This window comes from Hippopotamus amphibius, chromosome 11 (assembly GCF_030028045.1).
Source record: "Hippopotamus amphibius kiboko isolate mHipAmp2 chromosome 11, mHipAmp2.hap2, whole genome shotgun sequence".
Lineage (NCBI taxonomy): Eukaryota > Metazoa > Chordata > Mammalia > Artiodactyla > Hippopotamidae > Hippopotamus > Hippopotamus amphibius.
This window is the reverse complement of record NC_080196.1, coordinates 48,829,255-48,857,174: the sequence shown is the minus strand read 5'-3', so window position 1 is coordinate 48,857,174 and position 27,920 is coordinate 48,829,255. Positions and strand designations below refer to the sequence as shown.

Below are 27,920 nucleotides of genomic sequence, written 5' to 3'. Positions count from 1 at the left end.
TAAAGATGCTAAAGAATTAAGAAAGATTATCTATAGAAATGCAGATGACTGTAACAAGGAACTAGAAACTATAAAGATGAAGCAATCAAAATCAGATAAGTCAACTGCTGAGATAAAAACCAATCTAGAAACAATGAATAGCAGACTAAATTACACAGAAGAACAATAGTCATCTGGAATGTAGAATAAAGGAAATCACCCACATATAAGAAAGCATGCAGAAATACAAATTAACCAAAATAAAATAAAATAAAATAAAATAAAAAACCCCCCAAAAAATACCCAAACCAAACAAACAAAAAACAGCAACAACAACAACAACAACAAAAAAAAGAAAGAAAGAAAGAAAGAAAAGAAAAAGAATAAAACAACATGCAACATCTATGAGATAATATAAAGTGTGCCAACCAACACATAATAGAGGCTCCAGAAGGAGAAGGGAGAGAAAAGGGGATTCAAAATGTTTTTGAAGAAATTATGGCTGGAAACTTTCCAAACCTAAATCAGGAAACAGATATTCAGGTACAGGAAGCACAAAGGGCCCCAAACAAGATGAACCCCAAAAGACCCACACCAAGACATATCATAATGAAAATGGAAAAACTTAAAAATAAGGAGAGGATTTTAAAGGCAGCAATAGAAAAACGAAGAGTCAGTCACAAATGTATCCCTGTAAAGCTAATCAGCTGATTTCTCTGAAGAAATTTTGCAGGCCAGAAAGGAGTGGCATAAGGTATTCAAAGTCCTGAAAGGGAAAAATCTGCAACCTAGGATCTTCCACTCAGCTACATTATTATTTAGAAAAGAAGGAGAGAAAGAATTTCTCAGACAAGTAAAAAACTAAAACAATTCAGCAATACTAAACCTACATTTACAGGAATATTGAAGGTCTTCCATGAATTGAAAAGAAGCAAGAATCAATAGGAAAGAGAAAATCATAATAAGAAAGGCAGACATATAAAAGGATTGAAGAGTACTTTAAAAAGTCAGTAAACAGATTAAAACACAACAAAAATTGTAAAAGCAATTATAAGTAAAATTAACAGCAAAAGGATACACATGAAGATAAGCATGAAACTCACAAAATGTAGAGGAGGGATTATAAATGTATAGGTCTTTTAGAATGTGTTTGAACTCATCTGATTATCAGTTTAAAGCAAGCAGGTATAGTTATGGGTCACCCACCATACTTGGACTCCACAAATCAAAACCAGCAATATATTCACATAAAAAAAGAAAATTATCAGACCACAAAAGAAAAACAGAAGAAATGAACAAAGAAGAACTAGAAAACAACTGGAAAACAGGCTTTAAAATGACAATAAGTACATACCCATCACTAGTTACTTTAAATATCAAAGGACTAATGGAATACATGCTCCAATCAAAAGACATAGAGTAGCAGATTGGATTAAAAAAGCCAAGAAGCTACAATATTCTGCCTACAAGAGACTCGCTTCAGGGTGAAAGACACACACAAATTGAACATGTGGGAATGGAAAGAGATTTTTTTCATGTAAATGGAAATAAGAAGAAAGTGGGGATGGCAACATGCATATCAGACAAAATAGGTTTTAAAACAAAGGCCATAAGAAAGACATTGTATGATGATAAAAGGATCAATAAATACATGAAGAGGATATTACACTTGTTAGCATACATGCACCTAATATAAGAGAACTTGAATATATAAAACAAATACTAACAGACATAAAGGGAGAAAGGTACCATAATACATTAATAATAGGAGACTTTAACACCCCACTGACGTCAATGGACAGATCTTCCAGACAGAAGATCTGTATGGCAACAGAAGTCTTGAATGACACAGTAGACCAGTTGGACTCAATTGATATCTACAGGATACTATGTCCAAAAAGCAATCCCCCAGAACACACATTATTTTCAGATGCATGTGGAACATTCTCTGAGATAGACCACATACTACACTACAAACAAAGCTGCAACAAATTTAAGAAGAGAGAAATTATTTCAAGCATTTTTTCTGACCACAATGGTATGAAAGTGTAAATCAACCACAGAAAGAAAAATAGGAAAAGGACAAACACATGGAGACTAAACAACATGCTACTAAAACACCAGGATTCAATAATGATATCAAAGAAGAAATCAAAAAATACAAGTCAAATGAAAATAAAAACAAAATAAAATAAAAACCTTACAAAATCTATGGGATACATAAAATCAGTTCTAAAAGTGAAGTTCATAGCAATACAGGCTTTCCTCAAGAAACAAGAAAAACCTCAAATAAGCAAACTAACCTATCACCTAAAAGAATTAGAAAGAGAAGAACAAACAAAACCCAAAATCAGCAGAAGAAATAAAATAATAAAGATCAGAGAGGAAATAAAAAATAGAGATCAAAAATAACAAAAGAAATAAGAAATCCAAGAATTGGATGTTTGAAAAGATAAACAAAATAGACAAACCTCTATCCAGGCTCACAGGAAGAAAAGAGAGAAGACCCAAGTAAACATGATAAGAAATGAAAGAGGGGAAATAAGAACCAATACTGAAGAAATACAAAAATATCACTAGAGAATACTTTGAGCAGTTTTATGTCAAAAAATTGGACAACCTAGAAGAAATGGAGAAGTTTTTAGAAACAGGCAGCCTGCTAAAACTGAGTCAAGGTGAAAGAAATAATTTCAACAGACTGATCACTAGAAGTGAAACTGAATCTGTATTTTTTTAAAAAAAATTCCCTCCATATAAAAGTGCAGGACTGATGGCTTCAGTGGGGAATTCTACCAAACATACAAAGAAGAACTAATATCTATCCTTCTCAAACTATTCCAAGGAAGTGAGGAAGAGGGAACACTCCCAAAGTCATTCTATAAAGCCACCATCACCATGATACCAAAGCCAAAGACTACCAAGAAAAAAATTACAGACCAATATCTTTGATGAATATAGATGCCAAAATGCTCAACAAAATATTAGCAATCCTAATCCAACAATACATAAAAAGGGTCCTACATTATGAACAATTGGATTCTTTCCAGAGTCAGAAGGATAGTTCAACATATGCAAATCAAACAAAGTGATGCACCACACTAACAAAAGGAAAGACAAAAACCTCATAATCATCTCATTGGATGCAGAAAAAGCATTTGACAAAATTCAACATCTATTCATGATAAAAATTCTCCCCAAAGGAGGTATAGAGGGAACATATCTTAACATAATAAAAGCCATTTACAACAAACCCACAGTCAACATAATACTCAACAGTGAAAAGCTGAAAGCCTTTTCACTAAATTCAGGAACAAGACAAGATGCCCACTCTCACTACTTCTATTCAAATAGTATGGAAATCCTGGCCACATAAATCAGACAAGAAAAAGAAATAAAAGTTATCCAAATTGGAAGGGAAGATGTTAAAATTGTCACTATTTGCAGATGACATTATCATGGTGTAGAGAACCCTGAAGTCTCCACACAAAAACTATTAGAACTAATAAATGAATTCATCAAAGTAGCAGGATACAAGATTAATATGCAGAAATCTGTTGTATTTCTTTACACTACTAATGAAATATCAGAAATAGAAAGTAAAAAAATCCCATTTAAAATCACACATGCAAAATAAAATACTTAGAAGTAAACTTAACTAAGGTGGAAGATCTGTATCCTGAAAACTTAAAAGAGCTTAACATCTAACTTTTTGGCCAATGTAATATAAAACACAGATCAAAGAAATTGAAGATGATTTAAAGAAATTGAAATATATTCCATGCTCTTGAATTTGAATAATTAATACTTTAAAATAACCATAATACCCAAAGAAGTCTATAGACTTAATGTGATTCCTATCAAAATACCCATGACATTTTTCACAGCACTAGAACAATAATTGTAAAATTTATATGGAACCACAAAAGATCCAGAATTGCCAAAGCAATCCTGAGGAAAAAGACAAAGCTGGAGGCATTAACCTTCCAGACTTCAGACTATACTATAAAGATACAGTTATTAAAACAGCACAGAATTTGTACAAAAACAGACATATAGACCAATGGAACAGAATAGAGAGCCCAGAAATAAACTCACACATTACAGTCAATTAATCTACTACAAAGGAGGCAAGAATTTTCAATGGAAAATGGTGTCATACTTTATATTCAGGTCTTTAAAACATTTTGTTTACTTTTGTATATGATGTGAAGGAGTATTTTAATATCATTGGTTTATATGTAGTTGTCCAGCTTTCCCCACACCCCTTGGTGAAGAGATTGTCATTAATACATTCTCTGACATAAATCTTTTCAATATTTTCTTAGATCAGCCTCCCAAGACAAAAGGAAGAAAAGCAAATGTAAACAAATGGGAGCTAATCAACATAAAAGCTTTTGCACAGCAATGGAAACTATAAACAACATAAAAAGCCAATGTACAGAAAGAGAGAAAATATTTGCAAATGATGCACTTGACAAGGGGTTAATATATAAACTATATGAACAGTTCATATAACTCAATATCAAAAGACAAAACAAAACAAAGAACCCAATCCAAAAATAGGCAGAAGACCTAAATAGACATTTTTCCAAAGAGGACATACGGATGGACAACAGACATAAAAATATGGTCAATATCACTAATTATTAAAGATATGCAAATAAAAACCACAATGAGGTGTCACCTCACACTGGCCATCATCAAAATAATATACAAATAATAAATGCTGGAGAGGTTGTGGAGAAAAGGGAACCCTCCAACTCTTCTGGTGGAAATGTAAATTTGTGCATCCACTATGGAAAACAATATGGAGGTTCTTTAAAAAACTAAAAACAAAGCTATCATATGATCCAGCAATCCCACTCCTGGGTATGTATCCAGAAAAGAGAAAAATCTAATTTGAAAAGATAAATGCACCACAATGTTCACAGCAGCACTATTAAAATAGCCAATAAAGGAAGCAACCCAGTACCCATCAAAAGAGAATTGCCTTACACCATTATGCTTATTTTATTATAAAGGAAACAAACTTATTTTCTTCATGTGGTCAAAGCCCCAAAGTGGCAAAAGAAATACTCTGAAATCCCGCCCAACTTCTAAGTTGATCCTTTCCTCTGGAAATCACACTGTCTCCATGAAACTTGGAGGAAGACGTTGGACAGCATAGACACCATAGGGAATTAGGAGGGAAGGGAAAGGGAGATAATGAAGATTTCAAAAACAGTGTTCATTTGAAACAAAATTATTGATAAAAAAGCAGGTGCTGGAGGCACTTTCTTTTTTGAAACTCAAGAAAGAAGGAGAGTGTTAAAAAAAAATAAACAAAAAATGCAGCCAACAAAATATTTTAGTCATCAACCAATTCCATAAAACAAAAGAGTAGGTCCCATTATTAATTAGGAATTGTAAACTTCCATGAGATTATTATTACAATGCTAATTGAAATTCTTGAGAAATGATATTTTAGGAAGAGGGAGTATAAATAATCACCTATCATTCATGTTGCTCTGAGTATTACTGAATTGATTCAGGCATAATTCAATACCTCTTGTAAAATCGATGGCATTTTATATTCAGAACAAGACTATAGATTGTACTGACCAAAATGAGTAATGCATTTTCCATATTAAGGGTGCTTTCAAAAGATATCTTTATTAGAAATAAAATATAAATCCTTATAAAAGTAACATACTACCAGGATTTCCTCATTAGGTGCTCTTCACCTTTTCCTCTTTTTATTTTAAAGTTATTTGCCCTTGAGTTTCTTCAAGACTTCTAATCCATTAGATTTGAAAGATGCTTAGGTGAGTGCAATGTAGAGCAGCAATTGCTAAAGAAATTAATCAGGGACTTCCCTGGTGGTGCAGTGGATGAGGCTCTACAATCCCAATGGAGGGGGCCTTGGTTTAGTCCCTCATCAGGGAACTAGATGCCACAATGCTGCAACTAAGGAGCCTGCTGGCCACAACTAAGGAGCCTGCCTGCCATAACTAAGACCTGGTGCAACCAAATAAACTTTTTAAAAAGAGAAATTAATCAAAGCCAAAGCTCTCACAATACCCCTTACTCATGCTAAAAAAAAAAAAAAGCAGAAAGACAACAGCCTGAAAAAGCAAGAATAATTATTTTCTTTTTATTTTTTTGGATTTTTTTTTTTTAATGCAGGCCATTTCTAAAGTCTTTATTGAATTTGTTACAATATTGCTTCTGTTTTATGTTTTGGTATTTTGGCATTGAGGCATGTGGCATCTTAGCTCCCCAACCAGGGATCAAACCTGCATCCCCTGCATTGGAAGGCAAAGTCTTAACCACTGGACCACAAGGGAATTCCCAAGAATTATTCTTTAACAGCAATTCAACTTAAAAAACTGTTCACCGGCACTGTTTCACTTAGTCCTCAAAATAACTCCAAATTAATCAATAGAATTTTCTCCTTTAATCTCTTCTTCTCATGAGTTCATTCATTGATTTTTAAATTAAACTATTCTGTGTTCTTTGGATAAACCTAATTTTTCCATGGTACATTTTATTTTAAGTTACTATTATCATTGCTGCATAGTTTACTGATATTTTGTTTAGGATTTTTTGCATCTGTCCTCCACATGACAACAGTCTTCAGTAATTTACCTTTCATGCATTGCTTTCTACAGGTTTTGGTGTCCAAGTTAGGAAGCTTCAAAAGATAAATTTAAAATAGATTTTGAATTTCTATATTCTGGAATAGTTTGTGTAAACATTGACATTTGTTCTTTGAATGTTTCATGTAACACACCCAAGAAGCCATTAGATTAGAGAATTTTCTCAGCAGTTTTCTACCGGTTGGTGCTCTTGCAATGCTTCCCACTCCCCCCCCCCCGCCCCCCTGCCCCTGCACTGCATGCATGTGGGATCTTAGTTCCCCAACCCAGACCAGAGGTCAACACTGGACCACCAGGGAAGTCCCTATTTTTAGTTCTTGAGCCAATTTTGTCACGTTATATTTCTCTGGAAATTTGTCATTAATGTAAAATTTTACATTTATTGCCATGGAAGTTGTCAATAATATAATTTTTATTGCCATATTTGTGAGTTTTGGTAATTTGTGAATTTTCTCTTTTATTCTTTATTATTTAAATCAGAGACTTGCCAAATTTATCACCCTCCCTTCTTTTAAAAGGATCAATTTCTGGCTTTTTTGTTTTCTTTTGAGCCTCTCTCCCAAATGTTTCTACTTCATCAATCTATTATTCTTCTCCTTTATACCTTAGGATGATTTTTCCTTCTTTTCTCTCTCTCATTTTAAAATGTTTGCTTGTTCCATTAAATTTTGGCCTATATTCTTTACTAATGTTTTTAAGGTCCTAAATTTCTTTCTAAATAGCACTTTAATTACATTCCCAAGTTTTAATCTGTAGCATTTTAATTACCATTGTCATTAAATTATAAATATTTTAAGAAAATTTTTATGCTTTCTTCCTTAAAACATGGTTATATCAAACTTTTCTTATTGTTTTGTCGATTAAATACATTGATGTCAGAGGAAATTCTCTGTAGGATCAGAGTTCTTTGAAGAAGAATGGATTTGCTTTAGAATCTTTTTGCAATAAATTTTTCTAAATCATTGCATGTACCTAAAAATAATGTTAATTCTGCAGTGGTTTGAATGTAATGCAAAAAAAATTAAATCATTACAACTTATAGTTGCATTGACTCTTTTGTTAAAATACCCTGTCTCTAGTAGGTTTTTCTAACCTGTCACTCTGCTCAGATGTTAACATAACTGTGTTTTCTTTAAAAATCATTAACTGATATATATTTCCATCCTTTCCTTTTATAATATTTCTCTTTTAATTTAGTCCATTTATAATTATTGTAATTATTAATATATTTGAATTTAATTTCTATCATACTATCTTGTTTGTTGATTTCTCCTTTATGTTCTGTGTGTTCTTTTTTTCTTGTATCTTTAATCTGCCAAAATATTTTTTTCTTATTCCATATTTTACTCTCTACTAGTTTGCAAATTAAATCACCTGTTTCTAGTTTAAATGTATCATAGTGTATTTAATTCATCAAAGCCTAAAGTTAATAACTATATAAACTTCTTTAAAAATAGGATAAAAAAGTTTTGCTTCTATCCACTGGTCCAATGTCCTGATGCATATGCTACTCATTTATACACAAATTTATAATGATATTTAAACTCTACAATATTTTTACTCACATAAGATAGTATATTTTGTCTTACATAGTTAAAATTTATTTCCCTTCTTTTTAAAGCATATTTTAATATTTCATCCATTCTTGAAATTAATAATTTCCCTCTGGAATCACTTTTTATATTATTTCAAATTTTTCTTTAATGAAGATCTTCTAGTAGATATATTGATTAGTTTTACTTTGTCTGATAATTTGGATCTCATATTTAAATGGCATAGCTTGAAATTTTATATGGTATATATAGGTATAGATTGGCTGTTTTTTACTTTTGGCACTTTGAAAGTATTATTTCTGTCACCTCCCTTGTATGTTTCTAATGAAAAATCAGGATGACAACAACTAATTAGGAAATGTGATAAGAATTTAAAATACTCTTCCCAAACCTGTAAGCTATAATCTATAGCTAGGAGTAAGTATGAATACAGTAGAGAAAATTCTAAATGAACAAATATACCATGTTCCTGAATAGAAAAAGAACCAATGACATAGTCTAGTGGCTAAGAATATGGAATTTGGAATAAGATGGAATAAGTGTGGATCTTAATTTTTTGTCACCTTTAACTGTAAATTCAATTTTTATCCTCATTTGGAAAATAAAATTATTAATAAGGTTGTTCTAATATTAAATAATATTTCAAATCCCACTTTCTGCAACATAGAAAATACTAGTATTTCATAATTTCACTTATTTACTGAGATCCTCATAATTTAACTTTTTATTATTTCAGAAGTGATGTAAGACAAATAACCTTGAAATGTGATTCAACTCTTTCCCCTAGTATAAATAGAGAGTTGGCTTTCTTTGCAGGGTTTGAAGAATGTTCAAATTATGTAATAATTTTTATATGTAACCTATAGCATTCAATATATATGTTTTACTGTTTCATTTATTCAACAAATATTAACTGAGTGCCTATTATCAGTCAAACATGATTCATATGATGAGAATTTGGTATTAAACAAAGCAAGCATAATTTTATACTTACAAAACTAACTTTTGAGTCTATTCCTCCTAAAGTTTGAACTAAAATAACATTGCAAATTGACTATACTCCAATAAAAATTTTAAAAAAAGGTGAATTGGAATTTATACATATAATGGAACAGTACTCAACCATAAAAAAGAATGAAATAATGCCATTTTGCAGCAACATGGATGGACAATGAATGGATTTTCATACGCAGAAAGTCAGACAGAGAAAGCCAAATATCATATGCTATCACTCATATGCAGAATCTAATTTTAAAAAATGATATAAATGAAGTTATTCACAAAACAGAAACAGACTCACAGATTTTTGAAAACAAACTTACAGTTATCACAAGGGAAACACAGGGTGGGGAATAAATTAGGAGTTTGGGATTAACATACACATACTACCGTATATCAAATAGATAACCAACAATTACCTACTGTATAGCACAGGGAACTCTACTCAATATTCTGTATAAACTATATGGAAAAAGAATCTGGAAAAGAATGAATATGTGTATAGGTATAACTGAATCACTTTGCTGTACCACTGAAACTGACAACATTGTAAATCAACTATACTCCAATAAAATTTTAAAAAAGTTATTAGTGAATGGTTTTATATAAACAAATAAAATAGTTATATAATTTAAAAAATATTATTGTGCATTATGACAAAAGAATCCAGACAAATGCCTAAGGAACTTGAAAAAAATTTAATACATAGCATGGCTATAATTTTGGTTATGTATAAAATTCCCTTTATACTTAGAGTATATTGGCTTTATTTTAAAGGGGTCAATATATTTAATTTCCATAGACTTTCAAAGAATGTAACAACCCCATATAGTGTATGCTGCAGCAATAGTGTGTAAGAACAGATAGTCACATTTGAAAATATGTCATAGAGTATGAGGACTGCCCATTATTTAATGAGAATTTTTATTACTCTATAAAATGCAGATAATGACCTTGAATTTCCAAGCTACCTATATTTTATGTTTCCATATAAACATTTATGCAAAACAAAATATGCAGAAGAAAATCACTGCAATTTTCTAAACTATATAAGTGAGAATAAAGAATAAAACTAAGTTGATTTTTATAGGATGAAGCTTCTGCTTTAATGCAGCCTCAGAGGGATTCATAAACAGTTTGTAAAGTAAGAAAAAATTAAAAGTAGCACAAAGATACTTAGTTGAACATATATTTTCACTATAAAAAGAAGAAAAACTTGGTGTCCTATTTCAGTGCTGCATTTGGGGGAGGGAAGAAGGGAACTGAGTGAAAATGAAGAGGGAAATGTTTGTTGAGCATGTGATGACATACCCTGCCAAACACAGCACTACAGGATTCCCCAAGTGCATAATAATGCTCTAACAGCTCATTGCACATGTCTGAGATGGATCTTATTTCAATAATTTTCATCAAAATCCACTAAGATATGCATACATATCTCCATTTAAAAATTTTTATTGAGGTATGGTTGATTTACAATGTGTTAATTTCTGCTGTACAGCAAAGTGATATATTCCACTGTGGTTTACCTGGCAGGATCTTGTTGTTGATCCACCCTTACGTAATAGTTTGCATCCACTAATCCCCAACTCCCAATCCTTTCCTCCCTCATCCCTCCTCCCTCTTGGAAACTACACATCTGTTCTCTATGTCCGCAAATTTGTTTCTGTTTTGTAGATAAGTTCATTTGTGTCATATTTTAGATTCCACACATAAGCAATATTATATGATATTTGTCTTTGTCTGGTTGGTTTTGCTTAGCATGCTAATCTCTAGGTCCACCCATGTTGCTGCAAGTGGCATTATTTCATTCTTTTTCATGGCTGAGTAACATTCCATTATATATATATATATATATATATATATATATATATATATATATCACATCTTCTTTATCCATTCATTTGCCATTATATATATATGTATGTATATATATATATATATATATATATATATATATATATCTCATATCTTCTTTATCCATTCATTTGTCAGTGGACATCTAGGTTGTTTCCATGTCTTTGCTATTGTGAATAGTGCTGCTATGAACATAGGAGTGCATGTATCTTTTCAAATTATTGTCTGCATATATGCCCAGGAGTTGGACTGCTGGGTTATAATGGCAACTCTGTTTTTAGTTCTTTGAGGAACCTCCTTGTTTTCCATATTGGCTCACCAATTTACATTCCCACCAACAGTGTAGTAGAGTTCCCTTTTATCCACACCCCCTCCAGCATTTGTTGTTTGTAGACTTTTAATAATGGCCATTCTGATCTGTGTGAGGTGACACCTCATTGTGGTTTTGATTTGCATTTCTCTAATAATTAGCAGATATCTCCATTTTTATCCACAAGGACATATAGGATCAGAACCTTTTCTTGCAAGAGGTGAAAGAAGCATGAGCATGCCTGGTTATAAAGAAAAATGGTAACTGATCTTTAAGGCTCAATCATGTCCATTCCACACACATCTTTAGACACTTGGCAAGCACTGGATGCTCCCAAAATACCATGCTCTTTCCTTTCTACTGCTGCTCTCTGGTTCATTTTAGGAAATGCCAACTTCTGCCCTCATTGGCTATACTTCATATGCATTATTTAACATTGCCTCATTTTAACATAATTTTATACTAAGAACAACTCAATGACCTCACAAAATAACTGATGAGAGCATGTCAGTAATGGTCATCACACACACACAGACACACACACACACACAACTACTTGTAAAAGTGCACAAATTGGTTGAGGGGATTTCAGTCGTTTTCCTGAAATGAGAAATATCTCATGCCTTGAGTAGGGAAAATGTCTCCAGGCAGTGTTCATTTTTTAAAATTGAAATGTAGCATTGTGTAAGTTTACAGTGTAAAACATGTTGATTTGACATTTATATATTATAATATGATTACCACTTTAGCATTAGTTGGCACCCCCACATCATCAAATAAAAATCATTTATTCTTTGTGGTGGGAAACAATTAATGACTAATCTCTTAGCAGCTTTGAATTTTATAATACATTATTTTTGACTGTGATCATTATGTTCTGCATTGGCTCCCAGGACTTACTTATGTACTAGTTCCCAGTTTGTCCCCTCAAACAACATATCCCTGATTCCCCCACCCCCAGCCTCTGGTAACCACCGTACATCTCTCTGTTTTTATGAGTTTGGCTCTCTTGATTGTACATATAAGTGATATCATACAGTATATGTCTTTCTCTGTTTGATTTATCTTACATAGCATAAAGTCCTCAAGGTCTATCCATGTTGTTGTATGTGGCAGGATTTTCTTCTTTCTCATGGCTGAATAATATCCCATTGTGTATATATACCATAACTTTTTAATCCATTCATTCATTGATGGACACAGGTTATTTTCATGTATTTATTGTAAATAATGCTGCAATAAACAAGGGAGTGTGTATAGCTCTTCAAACTTCCGTTTTCACTTCCTGTGGATATACAGCCAGAAATGGAATGACTGGATCATATGGTAGTCCTATTTTTAATTTTTTGAGGAATCTCTACTCTGTTTTCCATAGTGACTGAACCAATTTACACTCCCACCAACAATGCTGCACGACTGCTCCCTTTTCTCCACATCTTTGCCAAAACTTGTTATCTCTTGTCTTCTTGATGATAGCTATTCTAACAGGTGAGAGATGATATCTCACTGTGGTATATGTTGGCCATTTGGATGTCTTCTTTGTAAAAATGTCTGTTTTGTTCCTCTGCCCATTTTTAAACTGGACTGCTTATTTTTTTGTTATTAAATGGTATGAGATCTTTATATACTTTATATTAATCCCTTATCCAATACTTGTTTTGCAAATATTTTCTCCCATTCAGTAGGTTGCTGTTTCATTTTGTTGATAGTAACTTTTGTTATGAAAAAATTTTTAATTTTGATATAGTCCCACTTGTTGATTTTTACTTTTGTTGCTTAAGTTTTCTGGTGTTATATCTGAAAAATAATTGCCCAGTGCAATATCAAGGATTTCTTCCCTGTTTTCTTCTAGGAGTTTCATCATATCAGGTCTTATGTTTAAGTCTTTAATCCATTTTGAGTTATTTTTTGTGAGTGGTGTAAGATAGGGGTTCAAGTTCATTTTTTTGTGTGTGTGGTTATCCAGTTTTCCCAACACCATTTGTGAAAGAGACTCTCTTTCCCCACTGTTTTTTGCTTCCTTGTCAAATATTTGTTGAACATATACACTGAGGTTTAATTCTGGCCTCTTTATTCTGCTCCATTGGTCTATTTTTATCCTGTACCATATTATGTTTGGTTTTTTATTAATTAATTAATTTCTTTATTTATTGGCTATGTTGGGTCTTTGCTGCTGCATGCAGGCTTTCTCTAGTTCAGTGAGTGAGGGCTACACTTCATTGCAGTGCACGGGCTTCTCATTATGGTAGCTTCTTTCATTGCAGAGCACAGGCTCTAGGTTGTACAGGCTTCAGTAGTTGTAGCATGTGAGCTTGTACTTGTGGCTCACAGGCTCTAGAGCTCAGGCTCAGTAGTTGTGGCACAAAGACTTAGTTGCTCCATGGCATGTGGGATCTCCCTGGATCAAGGCTCAAACCCATGTCCCCTGCATTGGCAGGTGGACTTTTAACCACTGCACCACCAGGGAAGTACTCATATTGTTTTAATTACTATAGATTTGTAGTATACTAGTTTGAAATCAGGAATTATGATGCCTCTGGCCTTGTTTTTTCTCAAGATTGCTTTGGCGTATTTGGGATTTTTTATGATTCCATAAAATTTTAGGATTGTGTTTTCTATATCTCTGAAAAATGCCATTGGAATTTTGATAGGGATTGTGTTGAATCAATAGATGGCTTTGGGTAGTATGAACACTTTACAGTATTAATTCTTCTTATCCATGAACACAGTATATCTTTCCATTTGTTTGTATTTTTTCAATTTCTTACATCAAAGTCTTGAAGATTTTATTGTACAAATCTTTTATTTTGTTGGTTAAATTTGATCCTAAATATTTTATTGCTTTTGAAGCTGTTGTGAATGATGGATGAGATATATTTATTTATTTAATTTTGATGTTACCTTGTTAGTGTATAAAACCACCACTGATTTCTATATGTTGATTTTATATCCAGCATCTTTACTGAATTTGCTGATTAGTTCCAAATGTTCTGGTTGAGTCTTTAGGATTTTCCATATATAAGATAATATCACTTGCAAATAGTGACAATTTTACTTCTTCCTTTCCAATGTGCATTTCTTTTATTTATTTTTCCCCTAATTGCTCTAGCTAGGACTTCCAGTATGATGTTGAATAAAAGTGGTAAGAGTGGGCATCCTGATCTTATTCCTGATCCTAGAGAAAAGGTTTTAATTTTTCACCATTGAATATAAGCTTAGCTGTAGATTTGTCATATATGACCTTTATTATATTGTTTCATGTTATTTCTATACCCAATTTGTTGAGGGTCTTAATCATGAAAGAATATTGTATTTTGCCTAAATCTTTTTTCTATATCTGTGGAGATAATCATATGGTTTTTATCCTGTGTTTAATGTGGTTTATCATATTGCTCAATATGCATATTTTGAACCATCCTTGCATCCCAGGGGTAAGTCCCCCCTTGGCCATAATGTATCCTTTTAATGTGTTGTTAAATTAGGTCTGCTAGAGCAGACAGATCAAGATGGTGGAGTAGAAGGATGTGCACTAACTCCCTCTTGCAAGAGCACCGGAATTACAATTAACTGCTCAACAATCATCTATAGAAAGACACTGGAACTCACTAAAAAAGACACTCCACATCCAGAGACAAAGGAGAAGCCACAAAGTGAGGGTAGGAGGGGTGCAATCATGATAAATTCAGATCCCATAACTGCTGGGTGGGCAACTCACAAAGTGGAGAACAGTTATACTACAGAAATCCACCCACTGGAATGAAGGTTCTCAGCACCATGTCAGGCTTCCCAATCTGGGGGTCTGGCAACAGGAGGAGGTATCCTCAGAGAATCAGACTTTGAAGGCCAGTGGAATTTGATTGCAGAATGTCCACAGGACTGGGAGAAACAATGACTCCATTCTTGGAGGGCATATAAAAGGTAGTGTGCACACCAGGACCTGTAGGAGATTGAACCAGACCTACTTGCTGGTGTTGGAGGGTTGCCTGCAGAGCTGGGGGGTGGCTGTGGCTCACTGTGGGAACAGAGACACTGGTGGAGGGGTTCTGGTAAGTGCTCATTGGCATGAGTCTGCTATTAGCCCCACCAAAGAGCCTGTAAGCTCTAGTGCTAGGTCGCCTCAGACCAAACAACCAACAGGGTGGGAATGCAGCCCCACCCATTGGCAGACAAGCAGATTAAAGTTTTACTGAGCTCCACCCACCAAAGAAACACCCAACCCTACCCACCACCAGTCCCTTGCATCAGGAAGAGTACACAAACCTCTTAGGTAGCTTCCTCCAGAAGAGGGTAGACAGCAGTATCAAGCAGTATCAGCACTATTTCATTCTGTGGAACTGAAAACCACAGCCACAGAAAGAAAGAGAAAGTGAAAAGGTAGATGACTATGTACCAGATGAAGGAACAAGATAAAACCCCCTAAACAGCTAAATGAAGTGGACATAGGCAACTTTCCAGAAAAATAATTCAGAGTAATGATAGTGAAGATGATCCAGGACTTTGAAAATAGACTGAATGCAAGGAGTGAAAAGTTGCAAGAAAAGTTTAACAAAGATGAGGAAGAATTAAAGAACAAACAACAGAGATAAGCAATACAATAATTGAAATGAAAAATACACTAGAAGGAACCAGTAGCAGATTAACTGAAGCAGAAGAACAAATAAGTGACCTGGAAGACAGAATGATGAAAATCACTGATGCAGAAAAGAATAAACAAAAAAGAATGAACAAAAAAGGAAGACAGCCTAAGAGACTACTGAGACAATGTTAAATGCATGAACATTCGCATTATAGGGGTCCCAGAAGAGAAGAGACAGAGAAAGGAAGTGAGAAAATATTGGAAGGGATTATAGTTGAAAACTTCCCTAACATGGGAAAGGAAATAGCCACTCAAGTCCAGGAAGAGCAGAGAGTCCCAGACAGGATAAATCCAAAGAGAAACATGCCAAGATACATAGTAGTCAAATTGACAAAAACAAAAGACAAAGAAAAATGATTAGAAGCAATTAGGGAAAAATGACAAATAACATACAGGGGAACTCCCATAAGGTTAACAGCTGATTTCTCAGCTGAAACACTGCAAGCCAGAAGGGATTGGAGTGATATATTTAAAGTAATGAAAGGGAAGAACCTACAACCAAGAATATTCTACCCAGCAAGGATCTCATTGGGATTTGACAGAGAAATCCAAAGCTTTAAGACAAGCAAAAGCTAAGAGAATTGAGCACAACCAAACCAGCCCTATGACAAAGGCCAAAGGAACTTCTCTAAGTGGGAAACACAAGAGAAGAAAAGGACCTACAATAACAAAAACAAAACAATTAAGAAAATGGTAATAGGAACACACATATCGATAATTACCTTGAACGTAAATGGACTGAATACTCCAACCAAGAGACACAGACTGGTTGAATGGATACAAAAACGAGTTCTATACATATGCTGTCTAAAAGAGACCCATTTCAGACCTAGGACACATACAGACTGAAAGTGAGGGGATGGAACAAGATATTCCGTGCAAATGGAAATCAAAAGAAAGCTGAGTAGCGATACTCATAACACATAAAATGGACTTTAAAATAAAAAATGTTGCAAGAGACAAGAAAGGACATGACATAATGAATAAGGGATCAATCCAAGAAGAGGAGATAACAATTGAAAATATATATGCACCCAATACAGGAGCACCTCAATACATGAGGCAAATGCTAACAACTATAAAAGATGGAATTGATAGTAACACAATAATAGTGGGGGACTTTATCAGCCCACTTACACCAATGGACAGATCATCCACACAGAAAATTAATAAGGAAACACAAACTTTAAATGACACAATAAACCAGCTAGATTTAATAGATATCTATAGGACATTCCACTCAAAAACCACAGATTACACTTTCTTTTCAAGTGCACACAGAACATTCTCCAGGATAGATCACATTTGGGGTCACAAATGAAGCCTTGGTAAATTTAAGAACATTGAAATCATATCAAGCATTTTTTCTGACCACAGCACTGTAAGAATATAAATCAATCACAGGAAGAAAATTGTAAAAAACACAAACACATGGAGGCTAAACAATATGCTACTAAATAACCAAGAGGTCACTGAAGAAATCAAAGAGGAAATAAAAAAATACCAAGAGAGAAATGAGAATGAAAACACAACAATCCAAAACCCATGGGATGAGGCAAAAGCAGTTCTAAGAGGGAAGTTTATAGCAATACAATCCTACTTCAATAAACAAGAAAAACCCCCAGTAAACAATCTAACCTTACACCTAAAGAAACTAGAGGAAGAAGGGCAAAGAAAACCCAAAGTTAGTAGAAGGAGAGGAATCATAAAGATCAGAGGAGAAACAGATGACATAGAAACAAAGAAAATAATAGCAAAAATCAATGAAACTAAAAGCTGGTTCTTTGAGAAGATAAAAAAATTAATAAACCTGTAGCCAGAGTCATCAAGAAAAAGAGAGCAAGGGCTCAAATTAATAAAATTAGAAATGAAACAGGAGAAGTTAAAACAGAAACCACAGGAAAAAAAAGCACCATAAGAGACTACTACAAGCAACTATATGCCAATAAGATTGACAACCTGGAAGAGATGGACAGATTCTTAAAAATGTGTAAACTTTCAAGACTGAATCAGGAAGAAATAGAAAATATGAACAGACCAATCACAAGTAATGAAATTGAAATGTGATTAAAAATCTTCCAGCAAACAAAAGTCCAGTACCAGATGGATTCACAGGTGAATTCTATCAAATATTTAGAGAAGAGCTAACACCCATCCTTCTCAAACTCTTCCAAAAAATTGCAGAGGAAGGAACTCTCCCAAACTCATTCTATGAAGCCACCATTACCCTGATACCAAAACCAGACAAAGATATTACAAAAATAAGGAAAATTATCATCAGATATCACTGATGAATATATATGCAAAAATCCTCAACAAAATACTAGCCAACAGAATCCAACAGCACATTGAAAGGATCACACACCATGATCATGTGGGATTTATCCCAGGAATGTAAGGATTTTTCAATATACACAAATCAATCAATGTGATACAACATAATAACAAACTGAAGAATAAAAACCATATGATCATCTCAGTAGATGCAGAAAATCTTTTGACAAAATTCAACACCCATTTATGATAAAAACTCTCCAGAATGTGGGCACAGAGGGAACCTATCTCAACATAATAAAGGCCACATATGACAAACTCACAGCAAACATCATTCTCAGTGGTGAAAAACAAAGCATTCCCTCTAAGATCAACACCAAGACAAGAATGTCCACTCTCCCTACTACTATTCACCATAGGTTTGGAAGTCCTTGCCACAGCAATCAGAGAAGAAAAAGAAATAAAAGGAATCCAAGGAGAAAAAGAAGTAACTGTCACAGTTCACAGATGACATGATACTATACATAGAAAATCCTAAGGATTCCACCAGAAAACTACTTGAGCTAATGAATGAGCCTGATAAAGTTGCAGGATACAAAATTAATGCACAGAAATCTTTTGCATTTTTATACACTAAGAATGAAAGATCAGAAAAGGAAATTAAGGAAACAATCCCATTCACCATTGCAACAAAAAGAATAAAATACCTAGGAATAAACCTACCTAAGGAGGTAAAACACCTCTACTCAGAAAACTATAAGACACTAATGAAAGAAATCAAAGATGACATAAACAGATGGAGAGATATACCATGTTCTTGGATTGGAGGAATCAACACTGTGAAAGTGACTATACTACCCAAAGCAATCTACAGATTCAATTAAATCCCTATAAAATTAGCAATGGCATTTTTTTCAGAAGTAGAACAAAAAAATCCTAAAATTTGTATGGAGACAAAAAAGACCCTGAATAGCCAAAGCAATCCTGAGGGAAAAAAATTGAGCTGCAGGAATCAGACTCCCTGACTTCAGACTATACCTCAAAGCTACAGTAATCAAGACAATATGGTACTGGCAGAAACACAGAATTATAGATCATTGGAACAGGATAGAAAGCCCAGAGATAAACTATGGTCAATTAACCTATGACAAAGGAGGCAAGGATATTCAATGGAGAAAAGACAGCATCTTCAATAAGTGGTGCTGGGAAAACTGGACAGCTACATGTAAAAGAATGAAATTAGAACACTCCCTAACACCATGCACAAAAATAAACTCAAAATGGATTAAAGACCTAAATGTACGGCCAGACACTAAAACATTCCTAGAGTAAAACACAGGAATAAAACACTCTGCCATAAATCACAGCAAGATCTTTTTTGACCTACCTCCTAGAGTAATGGAAAGAAAAACAAAAATAAATTAGTGGGACCTAATGAAACTTAAAAACTCTGTACAGAAAAGGAAAATATAAGCAAGACAAAAAGCCTTCAGAATGGGAGAAATTATTTGCAAGTGAATCAATAGATTAAGGATTAATCTCCAAAAAATAAAAACAGTTCATGTAGCTCAATATCAGAAAAACAAACAACCCAATCAAAAAATCGACAGAAGACCTAAATACAGATTTCTCCAAAGAAGACATATGGATGGACAAGAGACACATGAAAAGCTTCTCAACATCACTAATTATTAGAGAAATACAAATCAAAACTACAGTGAGGTATCATCTCACACTGGTTAGAATGGGCATCATCAGAAAATCTACAAACAATAAATGCTGGAGAGGGTGTGGGTCTTGCACTGTCAGTGGGAATGTAAATTGATACAGCCACTATGGAGAACAGTATGGAGGTTCCTTGAAAAACTAAGAATTCATTTACCACATGAGCCAGCAATCCCACTACTGGGTATATACCCAAAGAAAATCATAATTCTAAAAGACACATGCAACCAAATGTTCATTGCAGCACTATTTACAATAGCCAGGACATGGAAGCAACCTAAAAGTCCATCAACAGATAAATGGATAAAGAAGATGTGGTACATATATACAATGGAATATTACTCAGCCATTAAAGGAACAAAATTGGGACATTTGTAGAGACATGGATGGACCTAGAGACTGTTATACAGAGTGAAGTAAGTCAGAAAGAGAAAAATAAATATTGTATAGTAACACATATATGCAGAATATAGAAGAATGATGCATATCAACCAGTCTGCAAGGCAAAAATAGAGACACAGATGCAGAGAACAACATATGGACCCCAAGTGGGGAAAGTGGAGGTGGCGGGGTGGTTGGGATGGGATGAATTGGGAGATTGGGATTGCCATATATACATTACTAATAAGAAAAAATATCAAATTGTCTTCACTTTAAAAATATGCAGTTTCTTGTATGTCAATTGTATCTCAATAAAAGTTCTTAAAAAATTAAGTAAATTAGGTCTGCTAATGTTTCTGAGAATTTTTACATCTATATTCATCAGTGATATTGGTCTACACTTTTATTTTAGTGTCCTTATCTGGCTTTGGTATCAGGATAATCTGGCCTCACAAAATAAGTTTGGAAATGTTTATTCATCTTCAATTTTGGAAGGGGTTGAAAGGAATTGGCGTTATTTCTTCTTTAAATGCATGGTAGAATTCACTAGATAAGCTATCTGGACCTGGGCTTCTCTGTGTTGAGAAGTTTTTGATTACTCATTTAATCCCCCTTGCTTTTTATTGGCCTTTTCTGCTTTTCTTTTTCTACTTGATTCAGTCTTGGTGGGTTGTATGTTTCTAGAAATGTATCCATTTCTTCTAGGTTATTTTTTTGACATAAATATTCACAATGGTCTCTTATGATTCTATGTATTTCCGTAGTATCAGTTGTAATGCCTCTTCTTTCACTTCTGATTGTCTTCTCTTTTCTTCTTAATTTAGCTAAAGATTTGTCCATTTTGATTATATTTTCAAAAAAAAAAAAAAAAACAGCTCTTGGTTTTGTTGATTTTTTTCCATTGCTTTTTCTGGTCTGTATTTCATTTATTTCTGCTCAGACCTTCATTTTATTCCTTCTGTTAACTGTGGGCTTCGTTTGTTCTTCTGTTTCTAGTTCCTTGAGGTGTAAAGTTAGGTTTTTTGTCTGAGATCTATTTTCTAATTATATGCATTTATCACTGTATACTTCCCTCTCGAAACTTCTTTTTTGAAACAAAAACTTAATGGGTTTTGTATGCTGTGTATCCATTTTCATTTATTTTGAGATTTTTAAAATTTTGGTTTTGAATTTTTTCTTTAATACATTGGTTGTTCAGAAAAGTGTTAATTTCAACATATTTGTAGATTTTCTAGCTTTCCTCTTGCTGATTTCTAGTTTTAGTTAACTGTAATTGGAAAAGATACTTGATATGATTTCAATTTTCTTAAGTTTGGTAAGACTTGTTTCATGCCCTGTTATATGGTCAGTCTTGGGGAATGTTTCAAGTGCACTTGAGAAGAACCTGTGTTCTGCTCTTGTTGGATGGAATGTTCTAGAAGTGTCTGTTGAATCCATTTTGTCCAATGTATGGTTCCAGACCATCATTTCCTTGTTGATTTTTTGTCTGGAAAATGATGTATCCATTGTTGATAATGGGTATTGAAGTCCCCTACTGTCACTATATCTTTGTCTTTTTCTCCCTTTACATCTGTTAGTGTTTACTTAGTAGCTTTAGCTGCTCCTATACCTTCTTTGTCTCTTTTCATGGTTTTTGGCTTGAAGCCTAATTTTTCTGATATATGTATTACTATCCCTGCTTTCTTTGGGTTTTCACTTGCATGGAATATTTTTTTTCCACCCATGTCTTTGAGACTATAAGTGAGTCTTTTGTAGGCAGTATATATTTAGATCTTGTTTATAATTCCATCCAGCCACTATGTGCCTTTGGATTGGTGAATTCACTCCATTTACATTGAGTTTCTATTGATATGAGAGGACTTACAAATGATATTTTATTGTTTTGCATTTTCATTGTTTCACAATTTTCCTCTGTTTCTGCCTATCTTCATAAATTGGTGTTTTTCTGTGGTAGGATGTGGTTTTTCTTTCCTTTAACTTCTATGCAACTGTTCTAGGTTTTTGCTTTATGTTACCATGAGGCTTACAGAAGATATAAAGTTGAATAGTAACTTAATTTTGATTGTCTATAAAAGATTCACCCTTTTAGCTGCTAGTCAGCTTTGGTCTAGATGCTCATAGGTTTGCAGGGCCTGAGGCCAGGTTCCAACCTGGATTCCCAGGATGTCAGTGACCTTTCTACTGGACTGGCTGAGAGGCAAAGTAGAAATTAATCAGGAGAGGATCCAGCGGCCCCTGGAGGAGAAAGACTAGCTGATCTGCTGTATCATGGAATATCAGAACAAAGGTCTGGTGAGTGCATGTGTCCAGTACCAGCATGTTTTACACAGAAACCTCATTTATTTGGCTATCATCACAGATGCCAACCCAAACAGTGGTGCAAAAGCAATGGAATAATTTTCCAGGTGGCTGTTGTGAGGAGTAATTGAAGGTAATCTATTTCCTATGAAAGGGAGACAAGATCTTTACCAACTCAGCTGCTTAGAATGTGAATGGAACCTCTGTGACTCTCAGTGTAAATAGTTATTTTAATAATTAGGCGGATTCCCTCAATTAAGTTGATTCCAGGTGTCCTACTTCCTCAAATAAGTGTGTTTGGATAACAAAGACATCTGGACATCCTGAAGTCTACCTTTTTAGTTTCAATCTGAAGAGGAAATTGAGCAAGTATGGGGTGAGCCTCCCAACTGAGACCCTGCCAAATGGACATGTAACTGTGCTCCCTCCTAACAGCTTGTGGTTGTGGACCCCTGACTGCTCTTTCCAGGTTGGTTTGAAATAAAGCTTGCATTTCTACACACACACACACACACACACACACACACAGAGAAGAGCTTCACCCTTTTACTCTGGCCCTTTTGTTTGTTTGATGTCATTATTTACTCTTTAATATTGTGTATTCATTAACACATTATAGTAGCTATAGTAGCTTTATGCTCTTTTCTTTGACCTTATATACAGTTAAGTGGCCACTGTATTATAGATTTAGAGTTTTCTTCTTCTGACTATATGTTTATCTTTACCTGTTGTTATAAACCTTCCTATATTTTCATGTTGCTTATTAGCATCTTTTGATTTCAGCTTGAAGAACTCTTTTTAGCATGTATTGCATGCAGGTCTAGTGGTGATGAACTCCCTCAGCTTTTGTTTGTCTGGAAAAGGCTCTTTTTCTCTAAATCTGAAGGATAATTTAGTGAAATAGTGTATTCTTGGCTGGCAAAGTTTTTTCTTTATTTAAGTATTTTGAATATGTTATTCCTCTTTTTCCAGGATTGTGAGGTTTCTGTTGAGAAATCTGCTGACAGTCTAATGGGGGCTCCTTTGTTGGTTATAATCTTTTTTTTTTTTTTTTTTAGAATTTTACACTTATCCTTGATTTTCTTGACAGTTTCATTATAACATGTCTTGGAGAAAGTCTTTTTGAATTTAGATAATAGGGTGATCTATTAATTTTGTAAATTAGGATGTCCAATTCTCTTCCCAGGTTTAGGAATTTAACAGGTATGATTTCTTTAAATAAATTACCTGTTCCCTTCTCCATCTCTTCTCCTTCTGAAATCCCAATTATTAATATTTTTAATTTTGATGAAATTCCACAGATCACTTAGATACTCTTTATCCTTTTTCATTCTTTTTTCTTTGTTCTCCTCTATCTGGATAATTTCAAAATTCCTACCCTCTATCTCACTTATTTTTTCTACCATTTGCTCTGCTCTACTGCAGATGCTCTTTATTGCATATTTTATTTTATTCGTTGAGTTTTTCAGCTCTACAATCTCTGGTTCTTTTTTATGATTTCTATCTCTTTGGAAAAATCTAACTTCAATCATGTTTTTTCCCAAGATTTCATTGAATTTTCTTTCTGAGTTTTCTCATAGCTCATTGAGTTTCTTCAAAACAGTGATTTTGAATTCTGTCAGTGACATCACAAAGTTTGCATCTTTGAGTTTTATTATTGGAGAATTATTATTTTCTCTTTGTGAGGGCATGTTTCCTTAATTTTAAACATTCTTCATAGTTTTATGCTGCTACTTTCACATTTGAAGTAGCCAACACCCTCTTAAATCTTCTCTTTTTGCCTTCAGATGTGGTGGGTGCCTTCTATTTGGTGGTGTTTTAATTATATGGGGTTGTACTATATTATATGGGGTATTGGTACACCTGTTCCACTGTACTTTTTCCCTCTTTTGGCAGGATCCTTAAGCTTTTATGTCTTCTCTCATTCTTGCAAGTTACCAGGCAGGCTACTGGAAACCTCTCTTTTGTTTCAGAAGTTGGTACTATAGCTGTTTGTGGTTTCTCCCCTGCCCACAGACCATAGTCTGTTTCTGGGTGCACTCTCTGTCTATGGGAGCTCTTTTGCTGTTGCACTCAGGAACGTACACTAAGAGCCAGCACAGACAGAATAGTGGGAAAGGGTGGGGTGAGCCCTCTGAACCTTTCCCACAGGCCTGTGGACCTAGTGGGGAGATCCCAGGTGGGTTACTCCCAAAGGCTCATGGGTGGACATCCTGCTGAGCACAGTTTTTCAATAGGAAGCAAGTCCCTTATCTGCCTCTTTCCAGATCTCCTCCCTTGCCACCCAGTCATGGAGGTCCCACCTCAATACTCTGGGTGATGCTGGAAGGAAGTGCTTTCCTCCAGCTGTGTCCTGCACAATTGCAGTAGCCAGGCAATCACTGACCACTCTCCTCTTCCCCTGCCAAAGAAGTCACTGCTGCTGGATAGAAAGCAGCCCAGTGCAGTGTTTCCCTGGGTGAGGGAAGTACTGAGAAAGTTTCTCTTACTACTGCCTCCCCTGTGATCAAACTCACATTTTATTCCCTCCAGCTGTGTGCTGGAATCTCCCCTAGGGAAGGCTGGATTTCTGCAAATTCTCCATCATGGGTGGGTATCTGCCCAGGTCAGTACTCTCCAGGTTTTTTTACCCAACCTGGATGAGAGGGCTCTGGGCGTGTTCACTGTCTCCTCTGGTTCCACACCTTATACTGAGGGCTCTCTGCTTATTACTGGATGCATAGGGGGGTGAGACTCCTCCCAGGTCCCTTGGCATATACATGGTGCTAGATCCCACAACACCCACAAAGGCACTTTTGTTTGTGGGTGGATGTCTATTTTCTTGTTTTAAATAAGGGGATAAAAAGGAAGAATGTCTTACATTGCTGTGATGCTGATGTCATTCTCCAGAGTGGTCACTTTGATCAGCCCTGTCACACTATTACAAGCCTATGTGCCCAGCTCATTCTGCATATGAGTAGAAACATACAAATGCAGAAACAAAGAACACTATACACTGTGAATTCTTTCCTCTTTGTGTTTTTGAGCATGAGGACGCATAATCTGTGCTCTTGTTGCCAAAACAGCAAAGAAGATACAAGGCCACATTTTGCACCAGTGAAATTTGTTTAAATTTACATGTAACATGTAACATCATTAGAAAAGAGTGATTAGTTATGGTTAGTTTGGTCAGAGAATACTATAGTTAGTTCATGAGTATAAAACAAATGTTTTTCAGTATGAATGCATTTTATATTTTCTGTTAAAGTAATCAAAAAATTACAGAACTTTATGATATTAGAATGAGATGAGTTCTAAATTGTAAATTTTATAGTTCTTCTACTTGGTACAATGATCATAATAAAGGCAAATAATTATCTTTTTCTTTCTTATTATGTTAATGTCTTGGGCAATGAGGCATTTTAGCTTATTTAATATTTAAAAGATAAAATTGGAAACTACTTCTTTGGTTTTCGATTGTTATTGTGTAGTTTTATCTTAAACAAAAAACTCTATACATTGTATAGTAGTATATACCTACAGTATATATAGACATATACTAATTATGCATAAGATCAAATAAAAGGTGTTCAGTATATTTAATTGTTTAAGTAAATAGTCAGTAGTTATAATGTTAAACTGTTAAAATTCACTGAAAATGAACAGAAGGATGAATTGATGATGAAGACTGACACCTTACCCTTAATTTTTGCAGAATATTTGAAGCCATCAAAAATAGAGTCAAAGGACCAAGTGAAAAACTAGTCTGTACTTGAAACATCTATGAGATTTGGTATTCTTTCACTGGGCTTTGCAGCATCAGTCATGGATTATGGTACAGTAACTTTTTAACACTGCAGTATTTTGTTCCCAAGGTATCTTTTCCAAGACATTATACATTTTTTAAAAAAAAAAGCATTAAATAAGCAGTCAGAGATATAGGAGGCATAGATATAAGCTATAGAAATGTCCCTTTTACTTTCTCTTCATCATTTTGAATATCTTGAGGGCTTTTTATTTGCAGATTCCCACTGCTCTAACCAAAACAAACAAACAAAATAAAACAAACAAAACAAACAAAAAACCACTCATTTCTAAGCTTACTAAGTCTTTCTTTTCCATAGTTCATGGTTTTGTGAATAATGTATATATTAAATAAAATAATCAAGAGAGAGTACTCTCATTATGACACAGTGAAACAAAGTAATGACTTAGAATTTCTAATATGAAATCAAACATGTTTTAAAGCACATAATCACAAAACATCTTTTGGTAAGTTATCTTTCCATTAGTTCCCTTCTAGTTAGTTTCTCAAACAAATCTCCTGACATATAAATCCAAAACGTTTATCAACACTACTATCACTCTATTTCTCCATATTTTTATCCATTTGGGCATAGAGTGTACTAATACAATGTTTAGAAGGGAAAAATAGTTGAATGGGCAGTTAAGATGATTTTAGTATGTAATTCTTATTTTATTCATCCCTCTACCTACATCTCCTTCTACTCCCAACATTTTATAGTTCCATTGTGGCTCAATAGAGTTATGAAAATGTTATTTATGAGTATTGATTATTGCATGTGGAAGTTATAAAGTAGTAAGTTATTACATGTATTATGTGTAGCAATGTGTATTAATCAAAACATATGAGCATCTAAGTTATGTGTATGCCAGTATATACACACGCATCTCTAAGTAATAAGATTTCCTTCATAATATACCTACAAGAATGACTGCAAAAGGGTGTTTTTAACATCCTGAGCTCAAGTTCAGAATCATGCTGATGCTGCTTGGACTTGTCCTAGTGTCTCTAAATTCTTTATCCTTTGAGGTAAGAAACAGAATTCTTGGTCCCTAATTAATCTTGGCATAAACCTTTTACAAAGGGAATGATTAAGAGGTTAATTTCATGTCTTTGTGATTCAAATCCTATTCAGATGAACTGCACATCACTACATATTGTATTGTTAGGATAGAAAGTCAGGTGGTCTTGTCTAAAAATATGTTTTTAAAGGCAGTTTCTCTCACCATTAACACGAAGAGCTTCAGTGAGGTGATCACAACTGCTCCTTCCCACTGGGCCTTGGCTCCCCAATTCCTTCACCATGAGCAGCAAAGAAAGGCTACCTGTGTCTCAGAATCCTTACATTCAAAATTAACCTGGTTCTACACTGGAGAGTTACAGAGGAGTAACATAGGCAGTACTGCATTTCCCTCCTTTAATTATAGTTTTAATTGGAAAAAAAAAACTTACTCTGATATGCTGCTTTCAGGACCCTCCTGATTCT

The 27,920-nt window shown here is 34.2% G+C and overlaps 1 protein-coding gene and 1 pseudogene across 1 annotated transcript in view; one reads left to right on the top strand and one right to left on the bottom strand.

Annotated features, from left to right (window-relative positions):
* KHDRBS2 (KH RNA binding domain containing, signal transduction associated 2) overlaps positions 1–27,920 on the bottom strand; it is a 642,723-nt gene that overhangs the window by 119,641 nt on the left and 495,162 nt on the right. The gene's annotated exons all lie outside the window — the stretch shown is intronic.
* On the top strand, positions 22,516–22,749 carry LOC130831300 (SS18-like protein 2; annotated as a pseudogene).